Here is a 4,951-nt window from a genome sequence, read left to right as displayed (position 1 = left end):
CAGGTGTGCTAGAGAGCCATGAAGATCTGCCAAGCCTAGTCGATACCAAACTCATTCTCTTATATGCAGATGGCTGTATTTGTCCCATCATAGAGGTTTGGCATTGTTTTTGTCATTAGGATAGCCAGCAGTGTGTAGACAAACGCTTGCACCGCGCACAACCCCCACTGTTCAGTAGTTGGAATAGATCGGTTTGACTTCTCCCTTTTTAATATATTTTTATAGAGCAGAAAGGAAGGAGCACAATCCAACTCTGTCAATGTGTTCGGATCATTGAATTTGACAAGAGTCCCTAAAAATTCTGCACAAAAACAATTTATTGATAAATTGTTGGGTTATTGTTGATTGTTCAAAAAGCTTGTGCTAGTTGCACCAAAAAAAAAAAAGCCCTTGATATGACTGAACCAATGATACAATGGCCAGATGGGTAACATGGCCCTTTAGATAGGAAATTACTTGATGTCAACTAGGGTTGCAATTGTTGATTTATTATCCTGTTTTAAAAGAATTCCAGTTTGGAGGATCTTTATTCCCTTCTGATTCCAGAAATCCTCCAATACTTTTTTTGGGGACATTTTTGAGGAATTTTGCAACCCTAATGTCAACATTGGAGAGGCCTTATAAAAGCCTCTGGTTATGGCCTCTAGTTAGGCCTCTAGTTCTGACTGGGAAACCTAGGTTAAACCATGGGACATAAATAGCTAGGTAGAGAACTTCAAACTGGATGTCTCATTTGGACCAGTCACTTCAACTGTCACTGTCATTTCAGACCCCGTTCTACCCAAGTGCCCGTGGGTTACAATTGGTTACCTTTTTGTTTTACTTCATGGGTGTGTTGGATCTTTGTGGTCATCAGGGTGGGTGTTTGTGTGCTCCACGAGGAGGGAGGTTTTTACTCTTCTTTTGAGCCCGAAGGTTTGCGGTTCTAGCTACCTTGGTTCCATGCAATGGTTCTGTCTGTCATTAGCTGTGTCTGAATGTTTAGCCAAATGTAATAATCCCTTTTTCCCAATGACATTGTGCCAACCCCCAACCCTGTTGACTTAGAGCTTCACTGGTGGAAAGTGCCTCACATGTTGATTTTCTATGGTAAATGTTGACTGCACCTCTCCCTCAGTGAGTTGGTTGAGTGTTTGTGTATAGAAGCTTGGTAAACCAGTATCACCTTACAGATTAGTACATATATTTGCCCCCTTCCCACTATCTCTGAGCCTCTGTCGACCAAAGCACCTGTGTACAAAGCCCGAGCTGCCTCTTGGCTTTGTAACTCTTGAGACCAAGTTCGGGGCCTTTTTATTCTTCTGTTCATGCTCAACCAGCTTCGAGCTGACAAGGTAAAAATCTGTCGCTCTGTCCCCGGAGCAAGGCAGTTTTCCCCCTGGCACCGACGACGTGGATGCCGATTTTTAAGGCAGCCCTCTGCACCTCTCGGATTCAGAGAGGTTGTGTTAAATGCGGAAGACCCATTTCAGTTGAGTACATTTAGTTGGACAACGGACTTGGTTTCCCCCTTTCCATTTCATTCTGTAACCCCGGGTTCCATTCCAATTCAAACCCATTGTTTTGTGTTCCAACTACGTCTTCACTCCATGTCACTGAAGTGCTGGACCTTTTGACTATTCCTTCTTTATGGCCCCTCGTTGAGTCCTCCACCTAACCAAATATAGTTGGTATAATACATTGCCCTGAGTTACTGCAATCACAAAGACATAGTTTACTGGTTATTACAGAGGACAGCCTAGCGTGTCTGGGTCCTTGTTCCATACCGTCTGCTAGCTGCAGATTGAAATGTGACGCAATGCCCCAGTAGAGCATTTTGAATATCCCTGTCTGAGTTACAAGGCACACCTTTCTCCAGAGACGGTGAACGATAGCGAAACAGACTGGAGGAGTGGGACTTCATAGCTTTCAACCAGTCTCTTACCCCACCCCTAAATCTGTCTCTTCCCCCACCCCTAAATCTGTCTCTTCCCCCACCCCTAAATCTGTCTCTTCCCCCACCCCTAAATCTGTCTCTTCCCCCACCCCTAAACCTGTCTCTTCCCCCACCCCTAAACCTGTCTCTTCCCCCACCCCTAAACCTGTCTCTTCCCCCACCCCTAAACCTGTCTCTTCCCCCACCCCTAAACCTGTCTCTTCCCCCACCCCTAAACCTGTCTCTTCCCCCACCCCTAAACCTGTCTCTTCCCCACCCCTAAACCTGTCTCTTCCCCCACCCCTAAACCTGTCTCTTCCCCCACCCCTAAACCTGTCTCTTCCCCCACCCCTAAACCTGTCTCTTCCCCCACCCCTAAACCTGTCTCTTCCCCCACCCCTAAACCTGTCTCTTCCCCCACCCCTAAACCTGTCTCTTACCCCACCCCTAAACCTGTCTCTTACCCCACCCCTAAACCTGTCTCTTACCCCACCCCTAAACCTGTCTCTTACCCCACCCCTAAACCTGTCTCTTACCCCACCCCTAAACCTGTCTCTCTCCTCTGAGCCCATTTAGCTGTCCCTTGGGCCGGTTTTGTCTCCCTTATAACCGGTCACTGTCCAACTCCCTTCTGTACATAATGTAGGGTTATTTATATTTCATTCCTGTCTGCTGCCTTGCTTTTTATTTTATTTTCTCATTTTTTAAGAATCTATATTAAAACTGTACTGGGACCATTTTGAAATGTATTTGATGTTTTTTGTTTTGGCTATTTTTAATTTGTATTATTATTGTCTTAAATCATTTTTAATTTGCGTTTGTTTCATTTTATAGTGTTTTGTTATTCAAAAATTTGAATATATGTGTATATATAATTATATATATGATAAAATTATATATAATTATATAATGCCAAATGGCCTTTCAAAGCAAGATACTGTTCAAACCTAAATAAAGTGCTTGAGATTGTTTATTGACTACACAGCATTATCTGGTGCAGTCTGCAAAAGACTGCAGTTCAGTGGTCATTTCAGTTAATTGTGTGTGTGCATGGATGCGCATATATGTATATGAACTCAGGACCCTGTCTTTCAAAGATAATTTGTAAAAATCCAAAAATCTTCATTGTAAAGGGTTTAAACACTGTTTCCCATGCTTGTTCAATAAACCATATACAATTAATGAACATGCACCTGTGGAAAGGTCGTTAAGACCCTAACAGCTTAGACGGTAGGCAATTAAGGTCACAGTTATGAAAACTTAGGACACTAAAGAGGCCTTTCTACTGACTCTGAAAACACCAAAAGAAAGATGCCCAGGGTCCCTGCTCATCTGTGTGAACATGCCTTATGCATGCTGCAAGGAGGCATGAGGAATGCAGAATGCAGCAATAAATTGCAACGTCGTTACTGCGAGATGCCTAAGACAGCCCTACAGGGAGACAGGACGGACAGCTGATCGTCCTCGCAGTAGCAGACTATGTGTAACAATACCTGCACAGGATGGGTACATCACACCTGTGGGACAGGTACAGGATGGCAACAACAACTACCCGAGTTACACCAGGAACGCACAATCCCTCCATCAGTGCTCAGACTGTCTGCAATAGGCTGAGAGAGGCTGGACTGAGGGCATGTAGGCCTGTTGTGAGGCAGGTCCTCACCAGACATCACCGGCAACAACATCTGTTGGATCGGAAGGTGAGGGCTAGTGCCATTCCCCCCCAGAAATGTCAGTGAATTTGCAGGTGCCTTGGTGGAAGAGTGGGGTAACATCTCACAGCAAGAACTGGCAAATCTGGTGTAATCCATGTGGAGATACACTGCAATACTTAATGCAGCTGGTGGCCACACCAGATACTGACTGTTACTTTTGAATTTGACCCCCCCACCCCTTCAGGGATACATTATTCCATTTCTGTTACTCACATGTCTGTAGAACTTGTTCAGTTTGTCTCAGTTGTTGAATCTAATTTTCATACAAATATTTACACGTTAGGTTTGCTGACAGGGAGAGGACGTTTTCTTTTTTTGCTGAGTTTACATATGTACGTGTAATATATAACAGTTGAAGTCGGAAGTTTACATTAACTCGTTTTTCAACCACTCCACAAATAAGTGAAATCTGTCTGTAAACAATTGCTGTAAAAATGACGTGTCATGCACAAAGTTGATGTCCTATCTGACTTGCCAAAACTACAGTTTGCTAACAAACTATAGTTTTGGCAAGTCAGATAGGACATCAACTTTGTGCATGACACGTCATTTTTACAGCAATTGTTTATAGACAGATTATTTCACTTACAATTCACTGTATCACAATTCCAGTGGGTCAGAAGTTTACATACACTAAATTGACTGCCTTTAAAAAGCTTGGAAAATTCCCCAAAATGATATCATGGCTTTAGAAGCTTCTGACATCATTTGAGTCAATTAGAGGTATACCTGTTGATGTATTTCAAAGCCTACCTTCAAACTCAGTGCCTCTTTGCTTGACATCATGGGGAAAATCAAAAGAAATCAGCCAAGACTTCAGAAAAAAATTGCAGACCTCCACAAGTCTGGTTCATCCATGGGAGCAATTTCCAAACGCATGAAGGTACCATCTGTACAAACAATAGTACGCTAATTTAAACATGTGACCACGCAACCGTCATGCCGCTTAGGAAGGAGACTCGTTCTGTCTCCTAGAGATGAACCTACTTTGGTGCGAAAAGTGCAAATCAATCCCAGAACAACAGCAAAGGACCCTGTGAAGATGCTGGAGGAAATCGGTACAAAACTATCTATATCCACAGTAAAACAAGTCCTATATCAACATAACCTGAAAGGCCACTCAGCAAGGAAGAAGCCACTGCTCCAAAACCGCCATTAAAAAGGCAGACTACGGTTTGCAACTGCACATGGGGACAAAGATCGTACTTTTTGGAGAAATGTCCTTTGGTCTGATGAAACAAAAATAGAACTGTTTCACCATAATGACCATCGTTATGTTCGGAGGAAAAAGGGGGACGCTTGCAAGCCGAAGAACACCATC

Source organism: Oncorhynchus tshawytscha, linkage group LG02, assembly GCF_018296145.1.
Source record: "Oncorhynchus tshawytscha isolate Ot180627B linkage group LG02, Otsh_v2.0, whole genome shotgun sequence".
NCBI lineage: Eukaryota > Metazoa > Chordata > Actinopteri > Salmoniformes > Salmonidae > Oncorhynchus > Oncorhynchus tshawytscha.
Note: the sequence above shows the minus strand (reverse complement) of the source record.